The 17,882-nt window shown below is 39.0% G+C and overlaps 1 long non-coding RNA gene across 1 annotated transcript; it reads right to left on the bottom strand.

Moving 5' to 3' along the window:
* Window positions 1-5,819: 5,819 nt before the first annotated feature.
* Window positions 5,820-16,468, bottom strand: LOC126410576 (uncharacterized). The gene is made up of 3 exons (XR_007574801.1): window positions 16,378-16,468; window positions 15,066-15,149; window positions 5,820-5,957 (listed from the first exon to the last, which is right to left on the bottom strand). It is a non-coding gene; the product is annotated as an uncharacterized LOC126410576 (long non-coding RNA).
* Between the last annotated feature and the right edge of the window lie 1,414 nt (window positions 16,469-17,882).

Consider the following 17,882-nt stretch of genomic DNA (forward strand, 5'->3'; position numbering starts at 1 on the left):
CGTGGGTTATAGAGGCCTCTCAACCTTAGAAATACAAATAGTTAAAGTCAATCTAATGAAACATAGGAGAAATAACAAAACAATACTTACCTTAGAAAAACAAAGGGTTAGAGAGGAGGGGACATCAACCCATCTCTAGCCTATTCATAATGTTAGTGGGGATCTCAAATGTGGGAGACATCCCTTCCTGGTGGACGGACTCTGAAAGTCCAAAATTTTGATAGGTATCCAAAACTTTCAATAAAAAACTGATAATTTTCCTTTGAGAGTGAGAGATGATGGACAAGTGTCCCTTGGGTGGCAGAGATTTCTTCATTCTCTCCTTAGTAAATCACAAATTAATGCCTTGTATCTTCTGAAGATTCGATAGAATTGTGACATGTGTCATTCATCTAAAAGGTTATGCGAGTAACATGTGTCAACATTTAGTTAAATTGGATCTGAGTTTTGGATCCAAAAACATATTCAAATTGCTAGATGGATTTTGGAGAGATCTAGATTGAGATCTGAATGAGAATTTGAATAATAGGATTTGGATCAAAAGTATGGATCAAAATCTGGATTGAATGATCCAAATCAGAAGATCTGAAATTAAGATTTGGATTTAAATCAAGGCAGATTATGGATCAGAGTTCTGAACTTGTGATTTGAGACAGGGATGTAAGATCTAGGCACTCAAACTAGGATAAATATGGGTCTTGTGGGTTCTGACTCATTGTTCAGGAGGTGGACCTAGACTTCATCTTGGTCTTGACTCAGCTAGACACAGGTCAGACTAGTTTCAGGTAACACTGGGTTCAGTTTTGATCAAATAGGTTTGGCTAGGTTCAAACTTCGTTGGGCTCAATTCTAGGTTGGCTCATACCACATGTGAGCTTTACTAGGCTTGGGTCTAGTGCAGGAATGCCCTGGGTTTGGTTCATGAAACTCTAAACTTAGGTTTATACAAAAATAAAATATGTATGTGCAAATAAAACTTTCACCATTGGCACAAAATTGGGCTTTGCTAGGATATTGACTGAGTTTAGTTTAGGGGTCGTGCCAAGTTTGACTGAATTCTTCAATTTGCCCTTGGAGCGACACATTCTTCAAAATTAACCAAGCTGAAACTGACTATGTAAATAGAAATGTGAGGCATGCTTGTTTGTGAGAAACGAACATTTTAATAAACTCTTGATTGACTTTGAATCCATCTATGTGCTTGGATTAAGAATTGGCATTTTAGATCTCTTAGAAATTAGTTCAGAAGTTACACAATTACACTAATATACAATTGTTTAAACTAAAGTTAAGAATGGTCAGATCTAGTACTAAAGAATATGTTTCTAACTCAATTGGAGCTGACACACTCGAATCGAGCTGAAATGGTGATAAAGCATGCAAAAATGGGACCCCATTTCTTAGAATTGGCTGCTCGAAACTTGAAATTCAAGCATGAAAGCTAGAAATGGAGCTGAAAATACTCTGCTAACACTATATAGGACTTATCGTGGGTTAGATCAGGCCTATAGGTAATCTGATGATAATAAATTGTGAAAAAAATTAGGGAAATGTGTCCTTTATAGACAATTTCTAACCAAATGTAAGCTTGTAAACTTGTCATGAGGATTTCTAGTGACTCTTAAAGAAGAAAATAACTTTAATTGATCTTAGGTAAAACAAATTCTCAAGATTTCAGCAATTGTTCTTGGAAAATTGGATAGAAATGGGACAAAATGGGTGATGAAAGGGAAAATGGTCATTTTCTATGCGGCCATAGGCTGGATGATCTTGGTCCCTAGTGTCTGATACCTATAACATATGATTTGATTTGGTGCAGCTCACAACCCCTATATTTGAAATCCCTTCCCAAAATCAGTTCAAAATCATATTTATAAGGGGTGAAATGGCTATTTTGACTTGCGGAAATTTGGTAATTCCCCTCTTTACTGTTGAGCTGGTACAAAACAATGCTTAATGGCAAAGATAAGATGCACCAAATAAAACATCCTTGTATGAGGGTTGATTTACAAAAACTGCAAATTATTTTTCTTGAAAGGTCTTGTTTTTAGGAAACCTTTTGTAATTTGTGAAAGTTTGAGGAAAAAATCTCAGCCGTTCTTAAAAAATATAGATGTCCCAATTAGAAAACTAGGAAAACATTGTGAAAATATTCTTGTTCAAGACTAAGGGTGAACAACGAGCTGAGTAACTCAAACTCAGCTCGTTAAAGCTCGCCTCAAACTCGAGTTCGAACCAACTTTTCTACGCAATGAGTCGAGAACAAGTTGCTGATTCAGCTCGTTTATTTATTAAGTCGAGTTCAAGTTTGTTTAACGAAGCTCGATTAACACAACTCGGCTCGTTATCTCAAGCAACAAAGCTCGTCACTTTCCTCCTTTTTTTTTCTCTCTCTTCACTGGCTTTCTCCTTCTGTCGATGCTGCGTCACTTTCCTATTTTTTTCTCTCTTTAGTCTTCACTGGCTTTCTCCTTCCGACCACCGATTCTCGATTCTTCAAACTTGAGGCACTAAGGTACAACTTCTTTTCTCGACCTATCCCTCTACTCTCCCATTCTATCTTCCCCACTTCAATCTCTCTCTCTCTCTCGTTTTGCCCAAGCCTCTCCCTCTCTGATCTCACACTCTCCCTCATTTTGCCAAAGGGAGGCTTTCTGGAACCCTCGATTGGGCAAGGGTTTTAAACTCTCCCTCATTTTGCCAAATGGAGGCTTTCTGGAACCCTCTATTGGGTGAGGGTTTTGGCCAAGCGAGGGTTTCACTCACTCCCTCGCTTGGGCAGGCGAGGGTTTTAGAAACCCTCGCTTGAAACCCTTGTGTTGGGTGAGGGTTCCTCCCTTGGTGGGCAAGGGCTTTCGAAACCCATATTGTGGGTTTCGGGTGGGGAAGAAGCAGGTGACACCATGGTGGTGGTTGCAAAATAGTGAGAGAGGTGGCGATGGCAAAGCAGTGAGAGAGACGAGTTTGGCAAGCCTTAATCGAGCTCGAGCTCAACAAATTCTGTCGAGCTGGAACTACATCAGTCGAGTTATTCTTGAGCTCGAGCCGAGCTCGAGCTTGAGGTTTCATTAGCCGAGCCGAGCTCGAGCTGGGTGAACTCGGGCTCGACTCGGCTTGTGTTCACCCCTATTCAAGAAATTGTGTGTTAGTGAGAGTGAGCTCTGTACATGGTGTGTCCATAAATGATGGGATTTAAACATTGTGTATCTAGGAAGGTTGAGTTCTAGATATTGTGTTTCAGCGAGGATGAGTTCTAAACATTGTGTGTTCGCAAGGATGTGTTTTTATGAAAATCTAACATTTTATGACAAAGTTATGCTCCTTTTGAACTTAGTATCCATTAGAGACCTATTATGATCCTTTCACCATCTTTGATAATTAGAGCTTTCTCTAATCACAGTTTCTAGTTCTTCAAAGCAAGTTCCTCTTTGTTGTCATTGCATGGTCTTTCAAAAGATGTGCACTCCACCACATAGACGCTTTGTAAAGGAACAATCGCTAACCTAGTGGTTTCCAAACCACAAAAATTTTCAGTCAACTGTAGAAGAAATTTTGATCTGAACAATTCTTACCTCTCAAGTAGACACTCTTTATTTGTTTCCTTTTCTTGTTTTTGGCTTTGGCTGCTTTAGCTCTTGGTCAATCTTCTTTTGCTTTTTATTTTCCTTTTCTCTTTTTTTAGGCTGACCTTCACATGTATGGAAGTACCTCACCACCCCTTAGACTACTATGGAGCCCCACTGTTTTGTCGGGCTTTGTACTAAACCCATGTAGCAAGGTTTCAGGTCAATAACTCCAAGACTAGTTGGCTTTAGGGTATAGGTGTACAACACTCCTCAAACTTGCTTGAGTTCATAAGATTTTTGGTAACATAATTTGATAGAAGTTCATAGATCACATAACTTTGCATGTAGATGCAAGTCAAGCTTTATGCCTACCTAAGACTCTCGAGTGCTGACTTAGCGGGAACAATGATGCTTGCTCTGAGCTCATCTCTCATTGCTCATTTTGTGGTGTCCTTACTTGATTAGCAGTTCAAATCATCATTATTATTCAAATTCAATTAGATTCCTATGACCTTTTCATCCACTCAAATTAATGATGTCTCCTAAACTTTGGCTCTCTCCATGTCCTGGAGCTTTTATTTCTTGGTTTATGTCATGGTGTTGCTAAAAATTCTTGTTCTTTGAGTTCTTTTAAACAACAGTTAGAAACTCTTATTTCCTCGAAAATGTTAACACATTTCAAACAAATATCAATTGGGATGCTTAGTTCAAAATTTGTGTGCTGCTCTTGCAATTAAATGTTGGGTGTTTTTGTATGTGCCGAAGCATGAGTTCGATGCACTAACATGCAAGCTCTAATGTGCTCACTTGTTCCTATATGCATGTGAACATGAGTTCTGATGAACTCATGTGTTTTTGTATGCATGTGATTTAAGTTCCAAGGTGTGTGATCATGGGTTCCTATGTGCCCATATACACGAATTCAAATATTTGTGTTCATGTGTTCCTATATGCATGTGAGTACAAGTTCTAGCCTATAATGGTTTGATTCATTGTGAGGCAAGTTCTAGGGACTGCATCAAAAATGTGAGTTTGTGGCGCCAGAGTGCCTAGGAGCATTGAAAAATGGGTGTTCTAGCCAATGCAATACTAGTTTCAAGGGGTGCATCAAAATGCAAGTTTAGCATACATCATAGGAGTTCGGTGCTATTCACGTGTTCTTGTACGCACATCAGTGCTTGTTCAGTATGTAAAAAACATGAGTTTGGTATGCAAGTGTACTAGTTTTGTGCATTGCAAGGGTTGCTGAAGACATGTTGCATGAGTTTGAAGTATTCATGTGTTCCTGTATGCTTGTGACTACAAGTTTTAGCATGCCGAAGCATGAGTTCAAAGGGTTTGTGCTCATGTGTTCTTGCATGCACATGAGCATAAGTTCTATAAGTATTATGTGAGTTCTGTTTCACAAAGTTGTTCAAAGGGTTGCATTGAAGCGCAGGGTCCATGCACTATGTGTGAGTGTTCAAGTGTTCATGTGTTAAAGTGCAAAGTCCGTGCACTGGGTGCATGTGTTTAGATGTTCATGTGCCAAAGCACAAAGTCCATGCATTGGGTGTGGGTGCACGAGAGCATGAAGTCCATTCATTGGGTGCAAGTGTATAAGTGTTTGTGTGCCAAGCATAAAATAAATCTGCAAAGTATGTGCAAGTGTTCAAGTGGTCTAATTCTTGTAGGTTTGTGGGATTGGTAAAACATTTTAATTTGAAAGGTCCTACGAATTTCTGGTTATTGTAGTAAGAATATGAAAACTTTCAATTCTTTTATAAAAGGTTTTGCTTGTGCAAATTCTTGATGAAATGTCCTTTTGAAATTCATGGCCATTATCAGTGTTAGATTATTATGGTTAAGATAAGAAAAAGAGATGCCCTAGTTTCATGGTGACATGGGAAATATTGGTACCATGAGAGAAGATAAGACAAGTCTAGTCATCAAGAAAAACAATCTTTATTGATGTGAAAATGATTACACCATGTGAAAAATTTCTTCAAATGAAGATGTTTATATGTAAAATTTTCATTGTACTTTTCCATATGCAGGAATGTGAGTGAAATGTCACACCTCAAGCTTTTGAATCCCCAAATATTTTTTTTTTCAAAACATATGACATCGAGATGCGATGACCTAGCAATTAAAAACAAGCTACTCAAGTCAAAATGGCAATGGGGCAAACATTCCATTATATAGCAAATTTAGTTCATACCAAATCACTTCACAATTAACAATGACACACATGACAAAAATGCCTCCAAAACCACAACATCGATGTCTAACAAAAGCAATACATCAATGAGACCAAAATAGGATGCGCTGGCATGACTATAGACCCAAAAATCTCCCCAGTAGGATCTATGTGGAGCCATCTGATCCACCTGCTGCCTGGGTCTGCCAAAACTGGAAAAGGTAAACAATAGAAGGCTCAACCTTCATAGTATGACAACAAACCAGATAAATTCCTAACCCTCTAAGGTATGAGCTCAAATCTATGCTACCATGATAAGCACATGCAATCGTATGACTTGTCCTAGAAGTCCCTCATATATTCCACAATATGTAGGAATCTCTCAATAGCCAAAATCCACACATCATATTCATTTTAAACACATTCACTTCCTTCACATTTCGTTGCAATTACATTCATTTCATTTACATTCGATTCAGTGAATTTGTAGTTTTTGTGGGTGCAAACATAGGTGCGTGCACACCACAGGCGACCTACAGTCAGAAGAAAAACCGAATGGTGGCCCAAAACAATACAAATCCATTCATGTTATAGTGGTAGAGCAATCATACATTGATGTGTGAATTTCAAAGGGAGTTGCTCAGCCTTCCCTAGGACACCCAAATTGGGAAGCTGGAAGCCCAACGCTCCAAGCACATCACACAACAATATCCTAGTACCTTGCACCACCTGGGCTCTGAGCAGGAGAGACCAGTGGAGAGGGTGGGAGATATCCCAAACATATTTTCATAATTCACTACCTCTCAACAATTATTCTTTCTTAATTTATCATTATGAGGGCACAGTCACAGTAGGACCGGCTACAACAAGGGGTTGGTTCACTTCACGAGCGCATCAATACCTCAAAATGCCACTATAAGAGAGCTACACATTCAGCCAACACTCTTAGCTAGTCATCAAACTTTATGGGTACTTCTACCCTTCAAATTCATTAAATTGCATCACTGCCCATCGGCACTGCAAACAAAAATCTTGTAGCATTCACATCAATCAAACATAACAATCATGTCATACAAAAACATAACCGAACCATGGAGAGTAGTCTCGACCCGTGATTGAATCGTAGCTGTCATATGCAAATATCATGCTAGGATACTCACTAATGCACAATTGAGGTCAAGGAGATGCCAAACTCGATACCCCGCTTAATCTGCCCTAAGAAATTATAATTTTTAGCATGCACATGCCATCACATAATTTAAAAACAATAAACAAATCCCATAATAATTCAATCACATACATTAAATGTGACAATAAGCATGTTATAGCACTCATCATTCAACAAGACACAATCATAGGATCCATGACCCTCAAAAACACACACTCTAAATTTAACCTTGAGTGGAGATTTGCTTGGAATGCCTCCATACATGTTACACGTTGCCAGAAACACCAAAAATTGCCTTGAGCTTAAAATCCTATTGCTCAAGGTCTACTCGACATGCCTGGTGCACCTACAAAAATTCATAGTGATAAGTTTTCCATTTATTTCTCTATAAAATCTAGATAGGTAAGAAATATGACCATTGAGGCATAGGTCTTCGACTCGAGTAGATACTGATAGGTTAGATTGGCTTGTAGAACTTTTCTTCAAGTTTTTCTCATAATTAAGAGCTCATTAAGCGTGAACCGTCCCAAATGCATCCTTAGGCACATCGTCAATACATTAGATACTCAATAGGTGCCTAACACCCTGCTGAGACATCACCATTTTCAATTTTACTTTCCCATAACAATCCAAAGATAACACTATATTATTTCACTAGCAATAGCATATAAACAAATGACCATAAAAGGGTGTTTCTTTCGCACCTTTGTGTACATCTGGATCCTAATAACTTAAATGTTTCATCTTTCCTCCAAACCGTAAATTTAGCCTACCAGGCAACATCAGTACTCCCTCCCCTCATGCATCGTAACATCCAACAAAATATATATTGATGCTCGCCCCTCTAAAACAGCCCTAGACCTTCTCCAATGCAGTAAAATCTCTATCATGCACCTTAAATCATTCAATCTTGAATCTAGCATGCTCAATTAATGATTATTCATGCACTTAAGAAAAACATTAGACAAAACAAACTCGATTAAGCCTCACTCACCCATCTTTTAGAGTCCTAGCTGCTGCTGCATTCAACAGCCACACCAAATGCTTGACTAAGCACCAACGCCAAAGATTATTTGCTGCAGTCACCATAACAGGGCCTATTTGTATGAGGTGATAGATGTATTCCCATAGCTGCAATCCAATCCAACATCATCAAAGAGGATGAGGATGAGTAAAAAAGAGAGCTAAAGAGGAATCTAATGAGAGAAGAGAGCATTCAGTTGACAAGAAGATGGTTAGGTTGCGGGAGACACACGTCCAAAGAGAGAGATAAACAGCAACGAGAAAAACAAAAATAGAAAAAGGGAGAGCATGCATGAGAGAGTGCTCAGTTGAGGGGGGGGGGGGGTGGGATACAACGTGAGAGTGAATGTGAGACACGGTGAGGGTGAGTGAACATTGGTAGGAGAGAGAGCTAAGGGCAATAATGAGATACAATGAGGGTGAGAGGAGGCTGGAAGGAACGACAGCAAAAGGCGAGGGACATTGTGAGACAGTGAAGGCAAGGGAACTCAGGACAGAGAGGGAGAAGAGCAGAAAACGACGAGAGGGAGAGGCAGAGGGAAACAGAGAGGGGCTTACCTCAGCGTTGCCACCCTTTACCTCCGCCGCTATTGCACCTTCCGCTGCTCATTCTTCTGCCTCATGTTCCTCTGCATGAAGCTCGAACCGGTTAGAGAGACAAAGAGGGAGAGCCATCAAGCCTTCTTCTTCACACACGTGGAGTTTGGGTCCAGTTTTGGACCCTGATCTAGCCCAACCTGCCCAAAATGCCACTCATTACATCCTACCCTCAAATAAAATTTCATCCTCATAGTTTGGACCATACCTCAATGTGAGAACACGTGTGGATACTTCTTTTATATATCATTTTCAAGTTTTCATATGTTCTCCTTCAACCCATGGTTTTGCTAGTCCACTTTTACTAGAAGTACTTGCTCTCATTGATCCACAATTTTAATAGGTTTTTCTTCCATCATCAAATCATATTGCACTTGAATACATTGAATAATATGTGCAGGATCTGGCACATACTTTTAAAGCATGTAGATGTGAAAAACATCATGAATATGACTGTAATTTAGGTGCTAGTGTCAATCTGTATACCACCTCTCCAACCTTCTCTAGTATTTCAAAAGGCCCAATAAACCTTAGGTTCAACTGTCTCCTAATACTGAATCGAAAGACACCTATAGTAGGTGAAATTTTCAAGAATACATGATCACCAACCTTAAAAGTCAACTCTCTACATCGAATATCAGCATAACTCTTTTGTCTACTCTAAGCTACCAATAACTTTTTCCTTATCAATTTTACTTGGTCAGTGTAATGTTGCAATACCAAAGGGTCTTTGATCTTTCCATCACCCATTTCGATCAAACAAGTAGGCGATCTGCATGGCTTTTCATATAAGGCCTTGAAAAGTGCCATCCCTAGGCTAGAGTAATAATAATTATTATATGAAAAATCTGCTAATTTCAGTTGTTTATCCCGTTCTCCTTTCCATCCTAAAACAAACACGTATAACATGTTTTACAAGGTTGCATGGTCCACTCAGATTGCCCATTAGTTTGGGGGTGGAATGTTGTGCTCAGCTTAAGTTTGGTACACAATGCCTTTTATAATTGCCCTAAAAACCTAGAGATAAAAAGTGGGTCTCGATCTGTAATAACAGACTTTGACTCTCCATGTAGTATCACTATCTCGCCAATATATAACAGTGTGAAACTTTCCAATAACTGTTTGATTTTGATTGGCAAAAAATGAGTTGACATTACAAGTCAATCGACAATCACCCAAATGGCATAATGTTGTCTCTTGGTGTGTGGTAGACCTACCATGAAATTCATCGAAATGTCCTTCCATTTTCACATTGGAATATTTATCCTTTGCATCAAACAACTGACGCTTCACCCGTTCATCGCTAGGGACCGACAATCTTTATCAAAACCTCAATGAACCATCTTCATCTTGATGCCAAGAAGAAATTTCTCTCTTACTTTTTTCATGTTTTTAGCAAAATCCGACTCTTCCCTTTGCTTCACTATATGCTCTTTCAACAATTGATGTCGTACCAAGGTAGTCATAGTTGCTTTGTTCTCATCACATAGGTGAGGCTGCCATGCTATCACATCTTGAAACAATGTCCAAGAGTGATTCATCATACTCCATATCGTTGCCTCTACATGTTTGCTCAAAGCACCAGCTACCACATTTGTTTTTGCTAGATGATATGATATTTTGAAATCATAATCCTTTAAATACTCAATCCATCTTCATTGCCTTAGATTGAGATTTTTTTGGAAAAATAGGTACTTCAATGACTTACAACCTATAAACTCCTCGAACATAGCCCATAGTTATAGTGTCTCCATATATTCAATGCGAATACTACTACTCTCAATTCCAAAACATGAGTAGGATAATGCTTCTGATGAATCTTCAACTGTCTAGATGTATAAGCCACCACATGACCATGTAGCATCAATACACAACCATAAGCAATTCCTGATGCATTAGTATATACCACAATTCTAGAATTACCAGATGGAAGCGTCAAGATAAGTGTGGTGGTAAGCTTGTTCTTTAGAGTTTAGAGACTTTTCTCACACTCCTCATCACAAACAAACTTCACTCCTTTTTAGTAGCTTGGTTATGAGTGTAACTATTTTCGAAAAGTCTTGTACAAATATGCGATAGTACCCTACCAATCCCAATAAGCTTCTAATCTTAGTATGCTGTGTGGGGTGCTATAGTTTTGTACTATTGACACCTTAGCTGGATCTATGAAAACTCCATTTTTCAAGATCACATGATCAAGGAAGTTTACCTTCTCTACCCCAAAATTGACATTTTGAGTACTTGACACATGACTTATGCTTGCGCAAAATCCCCAACACACTCCTTAGGTGATCTCTATTCTTTGCCTCACTTTCTGAATATACCAAAATATCATCTACAAATACAAACAACAATCCAAGTAGTCCTAGAAAACCTGATTCATGAGGTTCATAAATGCTGCAAGAATATTGGTGAACTTAAAAAGGCATGACCTTAATTTATAGTACCCATATCTAGTTCGGAAAGCAGCTTAGCAACATTTTCCTTCCATATCAAAAGCTGGTGATAACCTGTCCTCAAACCAATTTTAGAGAACACCTTTGTATTCTTGAGTTGGTCAAACGAGTCTTCAATTCTAGGAAGCAGATACTTATTCTTGATGGTGACTTGATTCAACATGCCGCAATCAAATCATATGTGCATTGTTCCAACTTTTTTCTTAACAAACAACACATGTGCTCCCCAAGATGATATGCTAGGTCAAATAAAGACCTTATCTAAGAGCTCCTGTAGGTGCTTCTTCAACTTTTCTAACTTTACCGATGCCACATAGTATGATGCCTTAAAAATGGGAGCTGTCCATGCTAACAACTCTATCTTAAATCCAACTTCTTGTGTTGGAGGCAAACTCGTTAATTCCTCAAGAAACACATTAGGTTACTGACTCACATTGGCCACATCCCCTAACTTGATCAGTTTAGTTTCATTGGTCAACATGTTGACTAAGAATGCAACACCCTCTTTTTCTAATAATCGTTTAGCCTTTAGTGCATACATCATCATCTTGTTAGTTTGATTGACTTTCTAAGCTTGGAATGCCATTGGTTGCATCTCATGAGTCAATAATTGTATATGCTTCTTTCTGCAATCTATATTGACATAATGTGTATTATTCAATCCAGGCCTATAATAACATCGAACCCACTGAGACTTATGATCACCGACTGTGCATGCAAATGATGCTGATGGATCACTATGTCCATATCAAGTAGATACTAGCTATACGAATCTTGAGCATGCATATGGCCAACCACTTTTAAGACATACAACATCATCTTAGCCGATACTTCTAGTGAAGTAGTAAATAGACTAGATATGAAAGAATGAATCACCCCTACATCAAATAACACTCTAGCAATGTGAGAACCAACAAGTAAAGTACCTTCAATAAGATTGTGTATCTAAAGCTCCTCCATGGTAGTCGCATAGACACGTTCGGTAGTCTTTTGTGCACTTGAAGGACTGACCTTAGGTTTATTCAACTCATTTTCTCACATTTTGACAATTTTGATGAAGTGTCAAATCCTTACATAGTGTAAACATGCTCTAGTCTCTCAATAACACGACTTCTCAGGATGCACATATGAACAAATGAGACATCTTGGTATAGATGAAGTAGTCAATGCCTTCTGTGTAGTGTCACTACGGGTAGTCCTATTCTGCTTGAATGCTCAATTGTCTCACCTTCCATAAGTCTTTGCCTTACCTGCGAAGTTGTGGTGCTTGGCCTGCATCCACCCACTCTGTGAGTGCCGACTTGTCTTCGTGGTCTCTTTGTGTCCTTACGCAATCCTCCTCCATGTGTCTAGCCATGGTGACCGCCTCATCCAAATTGTGAGGTCTACTAGGCATCACCTTGCTTCATAGTCCATTATGAAATTCGAGCGCAAACTTGTCTACTCTGGCCTCATTAGTGGTGCAAAGATGTGGACAATACACCTCTAAGTATCGATACTTTGTAACATACTCCTCCAAGCTCATATGATTTTGTTCCAACTCAAGGAACTCTTGCATTTTTTTTTGTTTTTTACGTGCACTGGGAAGTAGGTGTTGAAGAATGAATCTTTGAACTGTTTCCATGAGTTCGATTTTGGCCTGCAAACCAAATCTTACATTCGATTGCCACCACCATTTGGCATCACCTTTCAACAAGTACAAGTTGTAATTCACTTTATCTCATTTTGGCATCTTGAGAAGCTCAAAAATGCACTCTACCTCTTCAATACACTCCTCTGCTACGTCTGGGTTGCCATCTCCAGTAAAGATAGGTGTCTGCATCGACATAAACTGTTTAAATGATGCCGAAGTTGCCTTCTCCTTAAGCGGCACCGTGGTGTCTCCTGTAGATGATGCATGGCTCCTCTGGTTACTGACCATAAATTGTACTAGGAAAGTCAGTGTTTGTAAAGTTGTCAGTAATATATCCTGCTGATCCACAGGTGGAGTCTGCATTGGTGGGGTTTGGGCACCCACACTAGTCTGGGTGAATGGTTGCCCCAACATACTATCGTCTAGTGGAGTATGCGCATCTGAATGAGCTGAACTTTGTTCTCTTTGTGCCTCAGTTCCCGGCCCACATCGCTTCTTACTACTATGTTGGTACTCCATCTATACACGTAAGAACCTTCATTGTTTTTACAAAGTCTTTAACAAGTCTTTCGGGTCAAATTGCAAGGATGCATCATCACAATATTTCAAAACATCAACCCATTCTATACGTATATATCACAATGAACATCAAAACGACAATAAGAGCTCAATAAAGTAGCGGGTACTTGGGCAACGCAGCTTCACACATAGACTTTAACTCACATCTAAAGTGAGGTTTTTTCATAGCTTTGATACCAAAGCTATCATACCCCAACCTTTTGAGCCCCCAAATATTTTGTTTTTCAAAACATAAAACATCGTTATGTGACGATAAAACAATTAAAAAGAAGTTATGTAAATCAAAATGACAATAGGACAAACATTCCATTATGTAGCAAATTCAATTCATACAAAATCGCTTCATATTTACCAATGACGCACATAACAAAAATGCTCCCAAAACCACAACTTCGATGTCCAACAAAAACAAGACATCAGTGAAACCAAAATAGGACTTGCTGGCATGACTATAGAGGTGAAATTAGTAGGATGTGAGCAGAGCCATCTGGTCAACCTGCTGCCTCGAGTCCGCCAAAACCTAAAAAGGTAAATAACAGAAGGCTTGGCCTTCGTAGTATGGCAACAAACAGGATAAATCCATAACTCTCGAAGGTACGGGCTCAAATATGGAATCTAACATATATGAAAACATAATCACTATGCTTCCATAATAAGCGTATGCAATCATATGACTTGTCAAGGAAGTCCATCACATACTCCATAGTATGTAAGAATCTTTCAATAACTAAAATACACACATCATATTCAATTTGAGCATATTCACCTCCTTCACATTCGTTTCACTTATATTCATTTCATTTACATTTGATTTATTAAATTGACAACTCCTGTGGGTGCAAACACAAGCGTGTGCGCACCACAGGCAACTTACAGTCAAGAGACAACTCCCATGGTGGCCCCAAATGATATGGATCCATTCACGCTGCAGCAGTAGAACAATCATCTATAGATATGTAATTCCAAATGAGTTGCTTAGCCTTCCGTAAGACACCCAAGTTGGGAAGGCAGGAGCTCAATGCCCCAAGCACATCACACAATGATATCTTGGGACCTTGCACGACTTGTGCTATGAGCAGACAAGACCAATAGTGAGGGTGGGACATATCACAAACATATTGTCATAATCCACTAGCCTCCCATCAATTATTCTTTCTTAATTTATCATTATGAAAGCACATTCACAATAGGACCAGCAAGCATATGAGGTTGGTTCACTTCATGAGTGCGCCCAAACCTCAAAATACCTCCATAAGATGGTTATACATTCAGTCAACTTTCTTAGTTAGTCATCATACTTTATGGGTACTTCTACCCTTCAAATTAATTTAATTGAATCACTGCCAAATGACAATGAAAACAAAAGTCTTATAACATTCACATTCAATCAAACATAACAATCACATCATACCAAAACTTAGCCGAACCACAATGAGCAGTTTCGATCAGTGATTTGCTCGTAGTTGTCCTATGCAAATACCACTCTAGAATGCTCACTAGTACACAATCGGGGTCGAGGAGATACTCGACTTGATACCTCCGCCTAATCTATCCTAATCCATTATAATTTCTAGCATTCATATGTCACCATGTAATAATTTAAAAATAATAAACCAATCTCATAATCATTCAATCACATACATATGTTTTTATTGAAATAAGCACGTTATAACACACATCATTCAACAAAACACAATCATAGAATCCAATTTTCATGAAAAACACACACCTAAATTTGGCCACAGGCAGAGATTTGCCTAGAATGTCTCCATACCTATCACACATTGCCACAGACACTCAAAATCACATCGAGCACACTCTAAATTTGGCCACAGGCAGAGATTTGCCTAGAATGTCTCCATACCTATCGCACATTGCCATAGACACTCAAAATCACCTCAAGCTCTGAATCTTGTCGCTCATGGTCTACTCGACGCGCTCGGTGCACCTGCAAAATTTCAAAGTGATAAGTTTTTCATTCAATTTGCTTTAAAATTTATATAGGTAAGAAATAGGACCGTTGAGGCATAAGTCATCGACTTGAGTAGATGCTGATAAGTTGAATCGGCTTGTAGAACATTTCTTCAAGTTTTTCCCATAATTAAGAGGTCATTAAGCATGAACCTTTGCAAATGCATCCTTAGGCACATCATCAATAGATTAGACACTCAATAGGTTCCTAACACCCTGTTGGGGCATCAACATTTTCAATTTTACTTCCTCATTAACAATCCAAAGATGATACTATAGTATTTCACTTGGAATAGCATATAAAAAAATGACCTAGGAAAGGGTGTTTCCTTCTCACCCTTGTGTACACCTAGATCTTAATGACTTAAATGTTTCATCTTTCCTCCAAACCGTAAATTGAGCCTACAAGGCAACATCAGTACTCCCTCCCCACATGCATCGTAACATCCAAAAAAATATACATAGATCCTTGCCCCTCCAAAACAGTCTTAGAGCTTTTCCAATGTAGTAAAATCTCTATTGTGCACCCTAAATTATTCAATCTTGAATCTAGCTTGCTCAAATGATTATTCATGGACTTAAGGAAAACATTAGACAAAATAAGCTCGATTAGGCCTCGCTCACCCCTCTTTTAGAGTCCTAGCTGCTGTAGTGTCCCTGGCAGCCACACCAAACACTCGACTAAGCACTGCTGCCAAAGATTATTTGTTGTCATTGCCAATAACATAGTATATTTGCTGGTATGAGGAAAATACATATTCCCCTAGATGTGATCCAACCCAACAACATCAAAGAGGGTGAGATTAGTAAAAGAGAGAGAGAGAAAGAAAAATGTAATTAGAGAAGAGAGCATTCGATTGAGAGGGAGATGGTTTCGCTGAGGAGACACAGAGAGAGAGAGAGAGAACAACTAAAGCAAGAAAAAAAAATAGAGAAAGGGAGAGTGTGCGTGAGGTAATGCTCTGTTGAAGGGGAGATAGAATGAGAGAGTGAGAATGAGGCACAGTGAGGGTGAGAGAACACTGGTGGCAGAGAGAGCAGAGGGCGTGAATGAGAAACAGTGAGGGTGAGAGGAGGTTGGCGGGAGAGAGAGCAGAAGGCGAGAGACGATGAGAGATGGTGAAGGTGATAGACCTCGGGACAGAGAGGGAGAAGAGCAGAGAATGACGAGAGGGAGAGGTACAAAGAAATCAAAATGGGCTTACCTCAGCACTGCCACCCTTCACCTCCACCGCTGCTTCACCTTCCCCTGCTCCTTCTTCTACCGCTTGTTCATCTAAGCAAGCTCAAACCAGCAAAGAGACAAAGAGGGAGAGCCTAGCATCGGGCCTTGCTATTCATGTGGGTGGAGTTCGGGTCTGGGTTTGGGTTTGGACCTTGATCCAGCCCAACCTGCCCAAAACGCCACTCGTAATAGACTTGACGCAACCTGTTAGTATGAGGCCCAATCGTTTCTAGTGTCTTTACCAAGGGTAATTAGACCAAAGACTAGACTAAAATATTTTAATTTCTATCTCAAATGTTGTAAAGCAAACATGCACTAATTTCGATCTTTTTTAAAATTTAAGTAGATCTCAAAGAGGAATTTGTGAACAAAGTAAGAATCAATTTGATGTCTGTTCATGTCCAGATCATCATAGATCCATGAAAATTGATAAATTATATCTAAAATGATGCATGCAAACTAGATCACGTGGACTTGAAATTTGGTTACTATTGGTACTCAGATGATGAGGGATGTGGACTTATTTTTGGGGGTATTGGATTTAAATCCCGGTGCTTGTAACCATGATCCTAAAGATTCTAGTTTAATTCTTCATATTTCCATGAAATTCTTGTTCTAAATTTGAAATGGGAGTTAATATAGTGATTCAAAAGGTCATAACACGGTATTGATGTCCAAGGTTCGTGATTAGAACTTCGAGATCTGAAATCCAATTGGTTCAATCTTGTATCTATGATTTAATCCAAATTCCAATAGGATAGATGCAAATTTGATAATTGACAAGATTTAAAATCCTTGATTTGAATCTAATTTTATGGGATCGGCTTACGGTTTATGATCCAATACTCAATGATCAAAATCCAAAATACGAAATCCCAGATTCAAAGTTTGAGATCCAAAATCTGATATCCAAAATTCAATAATGTGGTTCTTGAGATCCAATCATGTTGGACTTGGTTTTAATATTATGATTTGGATCAATCTAGGTTTATAATCAAATCTGATGCCCTTAATCAATATTCAAATCCCAATATCTAAATGAACTAAGGCTGGGTTGGCCCAAGGGTTTAGGCTTGATCCTTTGGACCTAGCTAAATCAGTCTCAGTCTAATGGTTAGGTTGGTCTCAATTGAAGCTTCCTAATTGGGATTAATCATTGATCGCAATTTTAATCTTAGGATGAACATTCAGGGAAATCAGCTTGGACCCAGCTCTTGGTTTTAGGTGTTTGAGTAGTGGGCTCTAAGAAGGGCCTAGGTGAGATCTCCGGGTACTGATCTACGATTAAATTCCATGTCTACATGATCTATGACTTTTGAAATCCTTTTGAAAAAAAATGATTTTGAAATCTTTTTAATAACACCAGGCTTTGGAAAGTGATCCTATGTGAAGACTGGGTTGAGCCAAGTTGTTCACATCCTAGGGATACTGCCTCAAGGCATGCTATTGGGCTAGGTCAATCTAGTTTCAAGCAGAGGTGCATGT

This window comes from Nymphaea colorata, chromosome 11 (genome assembly GCF_008831285.2).
Source record: "Nymphaea colorata isolate Beijing-Zhang1983 chromosome 11, ASM883128v2, whole genome shotgun sequence".
NCBI classification, from domain to species: domain Eukaryota; kingdom Viridiplantae; phylum Streptophyta; class Magnoliopsida; order Nymphaeales; family Nymphaeaceae; genus Nymphaea; species Nymphaea colorata.